At 44.6% G+C, this 18,333-nt stretch overlaps 1 protein-coding gene across 5 annotated transcripts in view; it reads left to right on the plus strand.

The window, feature by feature from the left end:
• Positions 1-1,119: 1,119 nt before the first annotated feature.
• The window catches only part of MCM3AP (minichromosome maintenance complex component 3 associated protein), a 140,971-nt gene continuing 123,757 nt past the window's right edge, over positions 1,120-18,333 (plus strand). Inside the window, exon 1 of one of the 5 annotated variants that reach the window (XM_085869667.1) lies at positions 1,120-1,141. The gene's annotated coding sequence lies outside the window, so the exon portion shown is untranslated. Of the gene's footprint in view, positions 1,142-1,395; positions 1,619-18,333 lie in introns of those variants that run through there. The other 4 variants (XM_085869666.1, XM_085869665.1, XM_085869669.1 and 1 more) reach the window with 4 other exon arrangements.

Here is an 18,333-nt window from a genome sequence, read left to right on the forward strand (position 1 = left end):
CACACACACACACACACACACACACACACACACACACTCGCGGATACTTTGAGACGTGGAAGGTCTGTCTTTCACCTCCTGAAACACACCGACCACATGTGGAGATAGCAGACAACAACAGTAACACACGCATGCACGCACACATACACGTACACATACAGGTGGATACTTTGAGACCTGGTATGTCTGTCTTTCACCTCCTGAAAAACACCCACCACATGTGGAGATAGCAGGCAACAACAGTAAAACACACACACACACACACACACACACACACACACACACACACACACACACACACACACACACACAGACAGACAGAAAAATGTCAACCTATTCTCCAGCTAGAGATATATCGTCTTCGAACTCCTGAAAACCCCTCAATGAATCTCATCCGGACAGACTATCTCCATGAATGAATAATTTGAATACAGTATCTCCACATTCCTTACACACCACCTTGATTCTCATTTCCAGAAGACTTCAAAATAGATGCCTCGACACCAGGGGTGGGGGTGGGGTGGGGGGGGGGTGCGTTCGGTTACCAAGCAGTTTGCTCGCGCTTGCCAAGCCAGCATTTCCTTATCAACGGTTTGCGAGGGAGTGCTTGCTTGAGTGCTTAAGCCGCTTGGCGAGCGCTCTCCAAGCAGATGAGTCGCTGAACACACCCCATATCCACGTTCAAAGTTTCAAATACTCCACTTTTACTCGATCCTCTTATGACAACTTTCCCAAACTAATTTATTGCGTTAACAGCGGCTGTAGAGGAAGAGGAAAAGAATGATAAATAAATGGGGAATCAGAAGGAGGAGTCCCCTGCCAAGCTTATCTATATATACATTACCGCTATGCATTTTGGGAGTGTTTGCAATTTACATGTTCGGAGATCATGACGAATTAGGATGAAAAGTAGAACTAACAAAGTATGAAATGCACATTTAAATAATTTCATGAGTATTCATAACGGGGTACAATAGTGTACCTATGAACATTTTATTGGATGTAGTTCGTTGTACCGTTTTGAATCGGACTGCAGCGGCCATTTTTGCTCACGTGACGAAGAACTTCTCTTAATTTGCTTGTTGCACTTGGCGAGCGGCGATGCGAATATCTTGCAAATCGGTTGATACGGAACGGCTGGGTAGGAAAGCGATAGCAAGCTGCTTGCTAACGGAACGCATCCACTAATTTATTCTGTTATTACGTAATTTGCTATTTCGGTGATTATCATTATCACGACTTGTATGTTCTGTTGCGTTCTTACCATTACAGATTCGGGAAAAATTTAATAGGCGGTGTATAATTTATTATACGTGGTGGTCTCTTTTTTTTTGAATAGTTCAAGGGTTATTATTACAATATCTTTATAACGAAACTAATATAACTTACAGGCTACAGGTTAAACTAAGCTTAGAAATGGATCATTAAACGATCGAACAATTTCGAAGCAACTGCCAAACGATCTGACTTCCGGTCGTTGCCAGGTTGATGACAACAGAGGACCATGAGGTGTGTGATGCTGTGGTGTGACTCGGGGTGTTGTGCAATTGGAGGGGATAAAGGAGGCCTCTGATGCCCAATGTGTGTGCAAGACGTGAAGCAGACATATTATAACCAGGTACCCAGTGGTCTCCGTTCAAGACTCGAAAACCTACCTCCATGCATGTTTACGTGTGGCAGTGAGGGCCCTGGAAGTTTGCTCCTCTGTTGCTTGCAGTGAATATCATATATCATACCATATCATGTCATGTCATGTCATGTCATGTCATGTTAAAGCTGGTCTTTACAAATACAGTACCAACGTTGTGCGATGTTGCGAGAGGATAGCGAATTTAAATGCTCGACCGTGACTTTAATAAGGGGAAAGCGTCGTGAGGTTCACAATACTAGTGGGGACAATATTAGTGGGGACAAGATTAGTGGGGACAAGATTAGTGGGGACAAGATTAGTGGGGACAAGATTAGTGGGGACAAGATTGGGGACAAGCTTAGTGGGGACAAGATTAGTGGGGACAATATTAGTGGGGACAATATTAGTGGGGACAATATTAGTGGGGACAAGATTGGTGGGGACAAGATTGGTGGGGACAAGATTGGTGGGGGCAATATTAGTGGGGACAAGATTAGTGGGGACAATATTAGTAGGGACAATATTAGGAGGGACAAGATTAGTGGGGACAATATTAGTGGGGACAAGATTAGTGGGGACAAGCTTAGTGGGGACAAGATTAATGGGGGCATATATTAGTGGGGACAAGCTTAGTGGGGACAAGCTTAGTGGGGACAATATTAGTGGGGACAAGATTGGTGGGGTCAATATTAGTGGGGACAATATTAGTGGGGACAAGATTAGTGGGGACAATATTAATAGGGCCAAGATTAGGGGGGACAATATTAGTGGGGACAAGATTAGTGGGGGCAATATTAGTGGGGACAATATTAGTGGGGACAAGATTAGTGGGGACAACATTAGTGGGAACAAGATTAGTGGAGACAATATTAGTGGGGACAAGATTAGTGGGGACAAGATTAGTGGGGGCAATATTAGTGGGGACAATATTAGTAGGGACAATATTAGTGGGGACAAGATTAGTGGGGACAATATTAGTGGGGACAATATTAGTGGGAACAATATTAGTAGGGACAAGATTAGTGGGGACAATATTAGTGGGGACAATATAAGTGGGAACAAGTTTAGTGGAGACAATATTAGTGAGGACAAGATTAGTGGGGACAATATTAGTAGGGACAAGATTAGTTGGCTTGCCATGATAAGTAAGTCATCAGATGCATTTTAAATCTCTGAAACTTGTTAGCTCGATAAGCGATCCTGGCTGCCGTATTGTAAACAGGTTAAATCGGTTTTATGGTGCTGTGAGGCTAATGGTACTCCCCCTCTCCCCCCTTATCTGACATTTGATGCCATTTGGTGGTTCTGTGAGGCGATTGCCTCATGGATGGCTCGTCGTGGCCTTTGATTTCCCACGGATCCACCTACCAATGGTTTGGACCCACTGTTTCAGATGAAAGGAAATAATTTTAGATTCTGTTACAAATGTGCAAAACCTATGAAAGTTTTGGACACTAAATTATTTAGACCTGCCCACCGTTATAGAAATTAGACATTCCGTAGGCATAAAAAAAAGTATGACAAATTAAATATTAAAACAACTAGAGATACGTTTAAAGGACACTGCCACCATGCCAAATATATTGTTGTGGCCAGGGGTCAGGTGAGAAGACCACTAGGGGCGGGAAGCTATTTCGGGTTCCCACCAGACTCCCCGGAATTGCAGGCCGTCGCACATGGATAACTCCGTGGCGCGGCGGGTCGTGAACCGACTGTGAATGCCAAAACTCAACCTCGTGACTTGGGGTCCTCCGTCTAATATCGGTTACCGAAAAATAATCACGTGACCGAATTACCGGGGGACGCATCCTCGTGTCTGAACCTTGTCTGAACCGGGTCACCTTACCGGATCAGATGCAGCTGAGCGACACTGCCAAAGAACGTACAAGCTAAAAGGAACGGATCATTGGGAATAAAGTCCTGGCTAGGCTAGGATACGGACCATGCTGGATCACTGAAAGAAAAGACAAAAACGAGCTAGGAACATTTCTACGAAGGATTTATTACAGGCAGGCAAGGAAAAATATGTGGCACAGTGAAGGTAGTTTATTGTTGCATGTAAAGCAGCGAGAGAGAGAAATGTTTGGTGCGACAACAAAACAAGTAACTTACTAAAGCAGACACAGAGCAGACTTATCCCGATGTAATTCTTCTGCAATCTTAACTGAAGCGAGAACATGCGCCATAAAACACACACACACACACACACACACACACACACACACACACACACACACACACACACACACACACACACACACACACACACGCACATACACATGCACATACACACACACCGATGAAGAAGAGATAATGAGCAAAAAGGAGAAGAGATGAGGCTAACGGTTTCGTAATACCTTTAAAGATTGACCGACCACACCACCCAGTAATTTTTGGGGGGATGCTCCGCTGAATGATCCCTCCTTGATAGTTGGCGCATCGTCTCCTTCATGGCTACAGTGCAGTGTCTGCGCCGATTCGGAGAATGGGCGCGACCGTCAGGCGTGAGGGAGGGATTTTAGGTGGAGCCAGCTCCGAGTGGGTGGAGCCAGCGGAGAGTGGGTGGAGAAGGCGGAGTCGGGAGCGAGTGGTTGGAGCCAGCGACGAATGTGTGAAGAAGAAGAAGATTGGGCAAAGAAGAAATAGACGGGTTGCAGCAGGCGGGTGGGTGGAGTCAGCAACAAGTATGTGAAGAAGATGACTGGGTGCAGCAGGCAGAGCCAGGGGGGAGTTGGTGGAGCCAGCAGATAGTTGGTGGAGCCAGCGGCAGGTTTGTGGAGCCATCGGCGAGTGGGTGAAGAAGAAGAAAGGGCAGCAGGTGCACGCAGAGACCAATCCAAAGCCAGGCAAGGAAGATGAGTATGACCACAACTACCTGGACGGCTTCGCGATCCATTATTTATAGGCCCGCGGTGCAGGGTGGGGCGCCGCCCCGAAGCGATACGTCGTCACCCAAATCAGGCGCTCCCATTGGGCCCCGGCCACCAAACGACCCGGCTGTCATGGCCGGAAGCGGCCTCACTGGTGCATCCCGCGATACCTCGCCGAGCTGTGGGATCGTCTCGCTCTGAACCCCGTGATATGAATAGCTTTGCACTGAACTCTGGGGCCATGCTCCGGCGACTGGCCGAGGGCCACGCCGGTCCCGCATGCCCGCCCGGGCTCCCCCGGCACACTGCGTTTGGCGCCGATCAATGCGCTTGTCCCATCCGCACGCCATGCGGCCCGAGCGATCCGGGCCGTATAGCATGCCTCTACTTGGTGGCAGCTGCATTGAGGTGGAGGTGCAGGAGGACATTGGTCTGCCGTCCGTGGGAGACATTGGTGGCCGCGGTGGCGGGCGAGAATCGATGGTAAGACGCCGTTGTGAACCAGCATGCAGACCCGAACAAAGATGTGCACCATGCGTGTCCCGTGCAATGCGTTTTTAAGATGCCATTATAATCAGCGCGCAGACCTGAATGAAGAGGTGCGCTCTTCGTGCTCCGTACTGTACGATGATAAAATGCCATTGTAATCAGCACGCAGACCCGAATGAAGAGGTGCGCTCTTCGTGCCCTGTACTGTATAATGATAAATTATCACGGGGCTGCGCGCAGGTCCGCCATTGTGCATTCGGTTATCTTTCACAGTGGTGATCTTCACAGGCGGTGGTGTGCGTGGTTCTGGCCCTGATCTGTGTCATGGATTGAAGGAAAGAATTGGATATAATTAGTAGATGCAGAAATGGGTTGAAAAGAATGTGCCTCGTGGGTCCTGTTCAGCATTGGCGTTTATTATTTGGTTCTACTATCCTCCTTGACGCTGTATTCTTGCAGCAGAGCCGTCATGTGGTCGAGGCTTCGACTGGCCTCCACGAGGACACTTTTTTTTATAGTGAGAGGGTGTTGCTGTGGTTTTCAGAAGTGGCCGTCTGTGTGCGGTGCCTGCTTGGATTTACTTCAGGAATAAGAGGAAAAGAGTTGGAATGAAGATAGAGATATAATCAGACCCAACTATGAGATCCATACAACAACGCACTTCGTCCCATTTGACCCATTAGACATGAAGGGAAGGGTCTAACTGCATGTATATTAATGAAATAACTGTCTGGGGATCACTGCATGATGGATGCCATTGCCTTAGAAGCATGCAGTTTCCAGAACCGCAACAATATAAATCACAAGAAAAAGAGGTAAATGTGTACAAATGATACTTAGTTAATGTGAACAAATGTACTTCTGAGGTAAATGTGTACAAATGGAACTGAGTTTATGTGAACAAATGTACTTCTGAGGTGAATGTGTACAAATGGCACTTAGTTTATTTGTACAAATGTACTTCTGAGGTGAATGTGTGCAAATGTACTTCTGAGGTAAATGTGTGCAAATGGTACTTAGTTTATTTGTACAAATGTACTTCTGAGGTGAATGTGTGCAAATGTACTTCTGAGGTAAATGTGTGCAAATGGTACTTAGTTTATTTGGTACAAATGTACTTCTGAGGTAAATGTGTACAAATGTACTTCTGAGGGAAATGTGTCTCAAATAATTCTAAGTTTATGTGAACAAATGTACTTCTGAGGTAAATGTGTACAAATAATACTTAGTTTATGTGAACAAATGTACTTCTGAGGGAAATGTGTACAAATGTACTTCTGAGGTAAATGTGTACAAGTGATACTTCGTTTATGTGAACAAATGTACTTCTGAGGTGAATATGAACTTCTGAGGTATATGTGTACAAATGGTTCTTATTTTATGTGTACAAATGTACTTCTGAGGTGAATGTGTACAAATGGTTCTTATTTTATGTGTACAAATGTACTTCTGAGGTAAATGTGTACAAATGGAACTGAGTTTATGTGAAGAAATGTACTTCTGAGGTAAATGTGTACAAATGTACTTAGTTTATTTGTACAAATGTACTTCTGAGGGAAATGTGTCTCAAATAATTCTAAGTTTATGTGAATAAATGTACTTCTGAGGTAAATGTGTTCAAATGATACTTAGTTTATGTGAACAAATGTACTTCTGAGGTGAATATGAACTTCTGAGGTATATGTGTACAAATGGTACTTATTTTATGTGTACAAATGTACTTCTGAGGTAAATGTGTACAAATGTACTTGGTTTATTTGTACAAATGTACTTCTGAGGTAAATGTGCACAAATAATACTTAGTTTTTGTGAACAAATGTACTTCTGAGGTAAATGTGTACAAATGTACTTCTGAAGTAAATGTGTACAAATGTACTTCTGAGGTAAATGTGTACAAATGTACTTCTGAGGTAAATATGTACAAATGTACTTCTGAGGTGAATGTGTACAAATGGTACTTAGTTTATGTGTACAAATGTACTTCTGAGGTGAATTTGTACAAATGGTACTTAGTTTACTTGTACAAATGTACTTCTGAGGTGAATGTGTACAAATGGTACTTAGTTTATGTGTACAAATGTACTTTGGAGGTAAATGTGTACAAATGATACTTAGTTTATGTGAACAAATGTACTTCTGAGGTGAATGTGTCTTAAATAATTCTAAGTTTATGTGAACAAATGTACTTCTGAAGGAAATGTGTACAAATGATACTTCGTTTATGTGAACAAATGTACTTCTGAGGTAAATGTGTTCAAATGATACTTAGTTTATGTGAACAAATGTACTTCTGAGGTGAATATGAACTTCTGAGGTATATGTGTACAAATGGTACTTATTTTATGTGTACAAATGTACTTCTGAGGTAAATGTGTACAAATGGAACTGAGTTTATGTGAACAAATGTACTTCTGAGGTGAATGTGTACAAATGGTTCTTCGTTTATTTCTACAAATGTACTTCTGAGGTAAATGTGTACAAATAATACTTAGTTTATGCAAACAAATGTACTTCTGAGGAAAATGTGTACAAATGTACTTAGTTTATTTGTACAAATGTACTTCTGAGGTAAATGTGCACAAATAAGACTTAGTTTATGTGAACAAATGTACTTTTTAGGTAAATGTTTACAAATAATTCTTAGTTTTTGTGAACAAATGTACTTCTGAGGTAAATGTGTACAAATGATACTTGGTTTATGTGTACAAATGTACTTCTGAGGTAAATGTGTACAAATGTACTTCTGAGGTAAATGTGTACAAATGTACTTCTGAGGTAAATGTGTACAAATAATACTTAGTTTATCTGAACAAATGTACTTCTGAGTTTGATGTGTACAAATGTACTTCTGAGGTGAATGTGTACAAATGGTACTTAGTTTATGTGTACAAATGTACTTCTGAGGTGAATTTGTACAAATGGTACTTAGTTTACTTGTACAAATGTACTTCTGAGGTGAATGTGTACAAATGGTACTTAGTTTATGTGTACAAATGTACTTTGGAGGTAAATGTGTACAAATAATACTTAGTTTATGTGTACAAATGTACTTCTGAGGTAAATGTGTACAAATGTACTTCTGAGGTAAATGTGTACAAATAATACTTAGTTTATCTGAACAAATGTACTTCTGAGTTCGATGTGTACAAATGTACTTCTGAGGTGAATGTGTACAAATGGTACTTAGTTTATGTGTACAAATGTACTTCTGAGTTGAATTTGTACAAATGGTACTTAGTTTACTTGTACAAATGTACTTCTGAGGTGAATGTGTACAAATGGTACTTAGTTTATGTGTACAAATGTACTTTGGAGGTAAATGTGTACAAATAATACTTAGTTTATGTGAACAAATGTACTTCTGAGGTGAATGTGTACAAATGTGGCGAAGTCAGGTCAGGTTCTATCTGTGACCTGCTACAGGTACCATGTAAACCTGTACGAACCTGTTCCATGGTCGGGTTGTCGGCAACTAAACCGTCTCCCCCACCAGGTTTTCTGGTGAGGAGGGTGTTTTGATATGGACACCCAGCAGGATTAAAAACAAAACCTGTCAAAGGGCGGAGGAGCTCCTTGTGAGCCAACGGCCATCCATATCTAGTGCCCAACTGTGTCTGCGGACGTCCTCCTGCAGTTGGGTTACTTCTTATTAGGAGATTGGTGGCAGGATTTGCACTCCGGCCACCGTAAAACCCTTCATTCCGCAAAACGTAAAAAAATCTGAAAACCCACTCCGTGGGAGTACCTCCTGTGCAGCTTCCCTTCGCAGGGCAGCTCACCGGATGACAGGATTGGGGCAAAGCCTTCGGGACCCCCAATCTTTGATGATAGGAGGGAAACCACGGGGTAACATCCCTGGGTCAGATTGCGGGAGAGTGTGTCGGAGTGGTGCTGAGGTGTCGTCCACCAGACGGCGGTCTCCTTGGGTTAACCTGAGGCGGTCCCTTCGGGTGGGTGCCTGGAATGTCCTATCCCTAAGAGAGGATGATCACCTGTCTCTGTTATCATCTGAGCTCAAGCGTTTGGACATCGGGATTGCAGCTCTCTCTGAGGTTCGGAGACCGGATTGCGGTGAGATAATGGTGGGTGGTTACACCTACTATTGGTCTGGTCGCTCTGATGGTTACCATACCCAAGGAGTTGCTGTAGCTGTGTCCAATAAGCTGACCCCAATGATAATTGAGGTAACACCGGTCAACGGAGATTAAGGATTCGTCACTCCTTAGGTGTCATTTCCCTGGTCTCTGTTTATGCTCCGACTGAGGCGAGTGATCTCACCGTGAAGGATGCATTCTACGCCACGCTCGAGTCTGTGGTTGATCAGTGCCCCAGACGAGATACACTTCTTGTCTTGGGGGATTTCAATGCATCGACTGGAACTGATAGGGATGGTTATGAGGTGTGTGTTGGTCCCCATGGGTCAGGAACTATGAACCAGAATAGCACTAAGTTCCTTGACTTTGCAAGAAGTCATGGACTTAGGGTGGCTGGTTCATGGTTTCAGCGCCCACAAGCTCATCGCTGGACTTGGTATTCCTACGCTGGCGGTGTGGCAAAGGAGATTGACCATGTCCTCATTGACGGTCGTTGGAGGATGATCCAGAACTGCAGGGTCTACCGGAGTGCTCAGTTCCTCAATACTGACCACAGGCTTGTTGTAGCAACTCTAAAGCTGCAGCTTAAATCCTGGAGAATGGTACCATCCCAGCCTAGGCTGGATGTTACCTAGCTCAGGGATGAGAGAGTAGCTGAGGAGTTTGCGAACAGGCTGAGTGGACACTTGGGGGGTCTGGGTGCTTTTGGGGGTCCTGAAGAGTTGTGGAGCACCTTCAAGACCACCGTCCTTGATGTTGCCGGTGGATGCCTTGGAGTTCACCGCAGGGCAAAGAAGAATTTTGTCTCTCAAGGGACACTGGATACCATTGACCAGAGTCGCAGGGCCAGGCTGAATGGCAGAGCTGAGCTGTTCAGGGAGCTGAGGCGTAAAACTGGACGTGCACTGAGGGTGGACAAGGAGGCCTATGTGCGAGGAATCTGTGAGGGGGTAGAGCATCACCTGTGGACAGGTGATTCTTGTCCCGCTTACAGGGGAATTCGCGCATTACGTTCATCCAAGCCCATCCCTCGGAGCACTGCAGTTCGAGCAGAGAGTGGTAGGCTCTTGACAGAGGAGTCTGAAGTGAAGGCCCGCTGGGCCGGTTACTTTGAGCGGTTGTACCAGGCTGATCCCCCAGCTGTCGAGTTGGACGTCAAGGGTGTTACAATCCCTGTTGCTGACCCTCGAATCAACTGTGGTCCACCATCGCTTGTGGAAACATGGGCTGCGGTGAACCAGTTGAAACGGGGCAAAGCTCCAGGGATCTGTGGCATCCATGCTGAACTTCTCAAGGCTGGTGGAAATGCTGCACTCGTGTCGTTGCATGCAGTTTTGTGCTCTGGCTGGAACACAGGCATCATCCCAACTGACTGGAAGAGGGGCCTTGTTGTCCCTCTCTGGAAAGGGAAGGGTGATCGCCAAGACTGCAACAACTGCCGAGGGGTGACGCTGCTCTCAGTGCCGGGCAAGGTCTTTGCTCGGATAATTCTTGATAGGGTTCGCCACCATCTGCTTGAGCACCAGCGTCCAGAGCAGTCAGGCTTTACACCAAAGAGGTCAACGATTGACCGTATCCTTGCACTTCGTGTCCTCACCGAACGCAGACGAGAGTTTCGGCAGGGGCTGCTTGTAGCCTATGTTGATCTCTGTAAAGCGTTCGATTCAGTGAATGGGGATGTCCTCTGGAGGATTCTTGGTCTTCGTGGGGTGCCACCGAAACTGATCGATCTGATGTCTGAACTCTACTCTGGTACTGAGAGTGCTGTGAAGTGTGGTGGTACCATCTCTGACTTATTTCCAGTTGTTACTGGAGTTCGTCAGGGATGTGTACTTGCCCCCACACTTTTCAGCACTTGTATGGACTGGATTTTTGGGAGGATGTCGGAGAGATCAAGTTGCGGTGCATCGTTTGGCAATGTCAAGATCTCGGACCTTGATTTTGCAGATGATGCAGTCATCTTTGCGGAGACTTTAGACATTCTCTTGGGGGCCCTCGAGGTGCTGAATGAGGAATTCGGAGCCGTTGGGATTCTGGATTTCTTGGGTCAAAACTAAGATCCAGGCTTTCGGTGACATCTTGGATGCTGCTGTCCTGTCTGTGTCTGTTTGTGGTGAGGATGTTGAGGTCGTGGATAGATTCACTTACCTTGGCAGTGATATTCATGTCTCCGCAGGTTGTGAGCCGGAGGGCTATGGGGGTCTGGGTCGGGCCTGAAGTCATGGATTCACTGGATCATGGGGTGTGGCGCTGCCGGTACCTGTGCGGGAGGACGAAAGTCCGAGTCTTCAGGTCCTTGGTACTTCCAGTCTTGCTCTATGGGTGCGAGACTTGGACTTTGACCAAGGATCTGAGACGGAGACTTAATTCCTTTGGTACCAGGTCTCTTCGGAGAATCCTTGGCTATCGCTGGTCGGATTTTGTGTCCAACGAGCGGTTGCTGAGAGAGACTCGGATGAGATTTGTTACCTGCATAGTCCGTGAGCGTCAGCTGCGGCTGTATGGACATGTGGCTCGTTTTCCTGACGCTGATCCTGCTCACCAGATTCTCTCAGCGAGGGAGTCTCATGAGTGGAGGAGGCCAGTGGGCCGACCACGTGCCTCATGGTTGCAGCAGGTTGACCATCATCTCAAGGAGATGGGGATGGGCCTGGCATCTGCCTGGGGGATGGCCAGACGGAGGCCCCTGGAGTACCGGCGGAAAGTGGACGCAGCGACGCGCTGTTCTGGCACATGCTCCCATACCTGACCTGTGTACAAATATACTTCTGAGGTGAATGTGTACAAATGGTACTTAATTTATTTGTACAAATGTACTCCTGAGGTGAATGTGTACAAATAATACTTAGTTTATGTGAACAAATTTACTTCTGAGGAAAATGTGTACAAATGGTACTTAGTTTATGTGAACAAATTTACTTCTGAGGTAAATGTGTACAAATGGTACTTCGTTTATGTGTACAAATGTACGTCTGAGTGAAATGTGTACAAATTGTACTTAGTTTATGTGTACAAATGTACTTCTGAGTTGAATGTGTACAAATGGTACTTAGTTTTTTTGTACAAATGTACTTCTGAGGTGAAAGTGTACAAATGGTACTTGTGCTGTATCACTTGGTTGGGTTTACTATATCATGACTCGCCCGCTCGGGGTTGTCGTATGCATCCGATCGGGCAATAAAGCGGAGTCGCTACCTCACTCCCGCGTCTGTCTGCACCTTGGACACTACAGTACTTATTTTATATGTACAAATGTACTTATGAGGTAAATGTGTACAAATGATACTTAGTTTATTTGTACAAATGTACTTCTGAGGTAAATGTGTGCAAATGGTACTTAGTTTATGTCTACAAATGTACTTCTGAGATAAATGTGTACTAATGGTACTTAGTTTATCTGAACAAATGTACTTCTGAGGTGAACCTGTACAAATAGTACTAAGTATATGTGAACAAATGTGCTTCTGAGGTAAATCTGTACAAATAATACTTAGTTTATGTGTACAAATAATACTTGGTTTATGTGTACAAATGTGCTTCTGAGGTAAATGTGTACAAATGGTATTTAGTTAATGTGTACAAATGTACTTCTGAGGTAAATGTGTACAAATGGTATTCAGTTTATGTGTACAAATGTACTTCTTCGGTAAATGTATACAAATGGTACTTGTTTATGTGTACAAATCTACTTCTGAGGTGAATCTGCACAAATAATACTTAGTTTATGTGTACAAATGTACTTCTGAGGTGAATGTGTACAAATGGTATGTAGTTTGTGTACAAATGTACTTCTGAGGTAAATGTGTACAAATGGTATTTATTTTATGTGTACAAATGTACTTCTGAGGTGAATGTGTCCAAATGGTACTTAGTTTATGTGAACAAATGTACTTCTGACGTAAATGTGTTTAAATGGTACTTAGTTGATGTGAACAAATGTACTTCTGAGGTGAATGTGTACAAATGATACTTAGTTTATGTGTACAAATGTACTTCTGAGGTAAATGTGTACAAATGTACTTCTTAGGTGAATGTGTACAAATGATGCTTAGTTTAAGTGTACAAATGATACAGACTCGCCATGCAGCACATTCAAATGGAATTGGGAGGGAGCCCTGTGCAATAATTGATTGATCAATTGCATAATTAAATTAATTAACACTAATCAGAAAATAATTTTGTTATCAATTGGCTAATGGCATACCAAAACCACCACTATTTCTCCGTGCAATCAAAATATGTAGATTGGAAAAATATTCACAGATTCCAAGCATTGAAGGTTTCCTGTCTTGGCACTTGATATGCACACTGCAGTTGCTGTTGCAGTGACTTTTGAATTGCTTATTCTGGTACTTTAAGATTCATATGACAGTGTCAGATTAAGATTGTTATTGACTGTTTTACAGTTTATACATCTAGTCACATATGTCCAAATATGTAAGAGCTATTTTACAGGGTGTCCTGAAAGTCACTTTACTCTTTCGGAGGAGGGTGGAGGAGAAAGGAGGGAGATGCGAGAAATTTAGCAGGGGTAAAGCGACTTTCAGGCCCTCTTATAAAATGCTGCATTATGAGTTTTGTGAGTTGGAGATCACTTTTATAGGTGCTTGGTTATGTGACAAGACGACATGGAATTGCACTCGCCATGTTTTCTTGCCAAAACTTGTAATATGTCATAGTGGCTTTGAATTTTCGGTCTCCTTCAATGCCATTTTGAATACTCGACTTTGAGAGAACTTCCAGCGCCATCTACTTTGCTTCAGGCCATGCACAGTAGATCGTTGGTTGAACAAAACATGTAGTCCGTGGGCTTATGTAACATTTTCTGGATTCGTGGCACCCATGTCTAAACACATCTAGAAACTTCACTGGTTTAGAAAAAAAGGGTGCTAGTTTTTCCATTAACACTTAGGGCCTCCATTTTGAATTTCAAAATTGCCACTGCCAAAAATCTTCTTTTAAAAATAATATTGCAAATTAACCATAACTATTCATTCAAATGTCATACAATATTTATTTTATTTTATCTAAACTCATATAAAGAGGACAAAGATTCATTAGAAGCAAACTAAGAGCACTTGGAAATGCTCTAAATATTGGGAAAAATTCAAGATGGCCGCCTGATTTTGGGGGTTTTCTATGTAAAATACCATTACTTTTGAACCAATAGACATAAGAAGATGTTTTTGTTATCTAATCATATGTTTTGGCACAGGAGGATTCCAATAATAACAACATATTGTTGCGGATTCGCGCCCGCCGGCGTGCTGACGGCCACGTAACTCGAATTGCGGCACGTCGCCCACCGGACGGACAATCCAGTCGTGACCCTCTCGGACTAACGCCGGGAACCAGTCACGGGTGGACCTTTCGGTCTCACCGCGATCGAGCCAATCAGCCCCCGCGTGGGATAGGGTTGCTCGCCAAATTCGACCTACCTAAGTACCCACGCGGAGGGTAGACCGGGCGATCGCACCTCGCCGCAGGTCGACTTCGGACACGGGCCACTTAAGCGACCCGTTCCGTACTATCAGAATAACCGAGCGGTGTTATCGTCGACCTCGACGGTTCGATTAATTATCGGGCGTATTCAGCCCACTACCAACCCTTTACGTGAAGCAAGATGAGGGTTCAATGGGGGAAAAGACGAAGCGAAGCGGGAGAACAGTTCAACAATAAAGCACATTTATTCTCGGCACACGGGAAGCACACAAATACAATTCCACCAAAAGCACACAAAAAAAAGAAAACACACTTCCATTTACACAAAAAGCAAATATAAAAGTGAAAACACAGTGCAGAGCTAATACCGACTACCGAGTACACGGCAACACTTATACAATTCTACTTCACAGACGGCGCCGACAACACATACCCAAAACCAAGGAAAAGAAATACCTCAAGAATGAGGCGGGCCTGAGGCCGAGACCGGGTCGCGCCTACCCGTCTGGTGATGAGACGCGGAGCGGCGATGGCGCCTCTCTCCGCGGGCCTCGCGGACAGTGTCAGGCAGGGGGGTGGGAAAAGGGGCCCCCTTGGTCGCACTATCTCAGCGCGGGGGGAAACAGGAGGGGTTGCTGATGCTCGGGGTATAGAGGATCTTTATTATCCCTGGTGTGCGTCTCCACCTCGGCCAGGTCGCGCTGCCGGCCTCCCTCGGGCGTGCAGCTCCTGGCACCGACGCGAGCACCCCCTCGTCCGACTCTCTTCAGCTTCTCCAGCTACTGCAGGCTTCGGGCTCCAGACTTCCACACTCGTCCCCTCCGTTCCGACTCCTTCTCGATCTCGACTCTCCTGACTGACGAACACCGTCCTTTTATCCCCCCGTAGCTTTGCCTTTGACCCCCTCCCTTTGACCTTTCACCTCGCTCCCCATTGGCCCGAGAAAAAGTGGGCGTGAAGGCTTTTTGATCCACAAATTTGCATATATCGATCGTTCTGGAGGCGGGGCCAAATCGCCCCTCGCTCACCGATTGGACGGCAAAAAGTGGGCGTGTGTCGTTTTTGATCCGTTTTTGAAGCACAAAATCCGTGATTTTGTACACGCTGTTCGACGCGCGCTCTGCACGAATCCAACACCGGTACCCACAGCGGGGCAAGAACGGTGGCGATGCTACGGTTGCGAGGTGTGACGGGAAGGTCGTGGCGGTTGTGGTGAAGCGGCGTTGTGGTTGGTGGTTGATGTTGTGGTTGTGGTGGTAATCATGGCGGTTGGTCCAAAATAAAGATAGTAAAAGAAAAACGGCTATCCTGAAGAGTCGCAGCTCGCATAAATGACATGTATTCCCACTAGACAACGGGTTTGGGCCTAACTACACATGCACTTACCGAGATACCTCACCTAAGGGACCTGAATGGTGGTTTGCGAATTTGGTAACCACAACACTATTTATGATTGGAACACTCTTTGCCAATCCTCCAAAACATTTAACAGAAATAATACAAAGCATGTCATTCAATATAAATTTATTTGGGCGGTTATACAATTAGAAGATGGATAAGTTTTTTTTCAAAGGTATGAAAATGCTACATGTATGAATCAGGAGTGTCAATGTTACTGATTAAACATTTATAATTGTCATTGCCTCAATCATCTTCTAGATCTTCGCCAATCCTTGGTGGTGTTATGTTCGTACAGCTGTCGCCTTCCCCACCACATTTGCAAAGTTCGGTACAGACCACACTGTTTCCTCTGCATGAGCACCTTCTTGAACATTTTGATTTCTCAAAGTTACACCTGACGAGCTGCAGCACTGAGACTGGAGCTGGTGAAACCTGAGAAAACAATCAGTAGCTTTTTGTCTTGGTTTCGCCACCCCAAGGTCAAAGGGTCAAGACAAGTTGGGTTCAATACCATATCCTGGCGCCAGATATTACACTGGACATGGGCATGGCGTATATGTTCAATCCATGCTCCCTGAGTCGGTGGCAGTTTGTCAACTCCTTGTTCATCTGTGAGTTGCTTGAACAAAAACCATCTCAGCATCTTTGCTTTCTCAACGTGGAATCCAACTGGGGAGAAAAGAGAGCAAAGAAACTCTTCACAACCACGAAGAACTTCTTCAGATGGCTCATCCCATTTGCCATGGTCAGCTAGTGCTCTCAGAATGGTGGGGCATGCCTTCAAGAAAGTTGTAAAGCACCCCTTCTTTCCCTTCCCTTGGATATGTCCTGTCGTATCGCAGCCTGTGAGAGCTTGCCAGTTGATCAAAGCTGCTGATTTCTCTGGGCCAAGCTTGTCATACATATATAGGCTGTAGGAAGACTTTCCGTCGTCTTTCGCTTGTGCCCATGATTAGTGCAGAATGGTTGCCAAGTTGTGGTGTTCTTCGTAGAGCCAAAAGTAGCACATCAGTGTCTTGTGAATATATGTGGACATTCATTCCATTGCTCGCAACTTCTACAGCATGGTAAATTATAAGAGTGTCCGCCTCTTTCTGTGTGCTGACACCGGTCATTGTTTCAATTTCATAATTCGTCATGACCTCTTTCCATGTTGCAGTCATAACCTTGACGGTACTGTAGTGGATGAGCTGATGGGAAAGGTAGAGAGTTGGTGAATTCTTTGTGCTGCTGCTGGCGAGAAACATCTTTTTGTCTTTGATGCCTGTTAAGTCTTGAACAATGTAGGATTTCGTTCCCTTCAGCTTGCCTTTCTGCCGCTCTCTAGTCTGCTCCTTCAGTGATGCATTCTTGGTGTAATTATCAAATATAACTCGCACTTGACAATATCCACGAGCCTTTGAGTCAATGCGTGTGACAAAGGATGTTGCAAGTTCTTTGCAAGTCTTGAAATTTTTGACTGCCATTAATTCCTGTACCACTCCCATTCCATCAACTACAAGACATGTCTCAGATCCCTCTTCAAACTCGGCAGGTTGTGCAGAAGCTTGAGCTGTGCCATTGGCCACAAGATCTTCCAGAAGCTTTATCACTGTGCTCTTGTCTCTAGTGGGATGCTTCCTTGATCTATAGATTCCTGCAATTTAGCACTGAACTCGATCTCTGCAGAAATAAATTCCACTGTATTTTCTGCCTGATGTTCTCTGTTGCTGACTCTTTCTTTGGCTTGTATGTACTTGCGCCAGTTAATGGTATGGCAATTTTTGTGATATTTAATGTCCCTTGAAAGAAAGTTGCCATTAGTTATGATGTTTGCCAGGTTTACTTTCCATTGTTCATTCCCGCTAACATCAACTATGTTTTGGATTGACACTCTAATATCGACACTTCGACAAGTAATAAGGCGTTCTGTCTTACCACCACAAATATTCTCGTTTTGACAGAAGAAACAGTGTTCCTTTTGGAATGGAGGGTAACGAGATCTTGTTCGTGTGCTGGTAGATGCAGGAGTTGCTTGCTTTGGTGTGTTAGATGTTTGTGATGCGGGAGGGCGACCACTGACTTTGCTGTATGATGATATACTTGATTCTTGAGATAAAACTGCTTTGTCATATCTAGCTTTGTCTCTTTCAATGTGTTGCTTGTGTGTTGCTTTACCATGACATGATTTGTGCCACAATGCATGTTGGTTGTTCAGTTCTTTTCCAGATATGCCACTCAGTTGTTGATGTAAATGAACATACTCAGGGTTTTGATATTGAGCCCTCTTGCTTATACTGTCCAACAATGATTGGTATGATTCCAGTTCTGGTAGTCGCAGATGCTCCAGTTGATGAACACATTTAATGTCAGTGAACTTGTCTCCTTGACACAACAAGCAGATTCGAAAGTCAATGGAAGGTTCCGT

Source organism: Eptatretus burgeri, chromosome 2, assembly GCF_056783735.1.
Source record: "Eptatretus burgeri isolate ZD-2024b chromosome 2, Ebu_testis_v1, whole genome shotgun sequence".
Classification (NCBI taxonomy): domain Eukaryota; kingdom Metazoa; phylum Chordata; class Myxini; order Myxiniformes; family Myxinidae; genus Eptatretus; species Eptatretus burgeri.